The following is a 304-nucleotide window of genomic DNA, read 5'->3' as shown; positions in this document are numbered from 1 at the left end:
GACACTCAAAGGCTCTGGGCGCGGGTGAGGTCCCCCTTCATCTCCCCCCTTCCCCAAGCACCAGCTTTTGTATCGCCTTGGCCGGATTCGTTAACTCCCCTCCCTGAGCTGGGGCCTCCTTCTCCGCCTGCAATCCCTGCGGATTTTACCTCCAGGCAAGAGCAAGGGGAAAAAAAAAGAAAAAAAAAAGGCAGGGAAAGGGGGGGCCCAGCCCAGAACCATAAAAGAGCCTGTTAAAAAACAACAGACCTCGGTTGAGGGATAGATACACGATGGCTTTAAAAAAGCACACTGCTGAGGAGAG

The sequence above is a fragment of the Apaloderma vittatum genome, unplaced genomic scaffold (genome assembly GCF_000703405.1).
Source record: "Apaloderma vittatum isolate BGI_N311 unplaced genomic scaffold, ASM70340v1 scaffold28943, whole genome shotgun sequence".
In the NCBI taxonomy this organism is placed as follows: domain Eukaryota; kingdom Metazoa; phylum Chordata; class Aves; order Trogoniformes; family Trogonidae; genus Apaloderma; species Apaloderma vittatum.
This window is presented reverse-complemented; position numbering follows the sequence as displayed.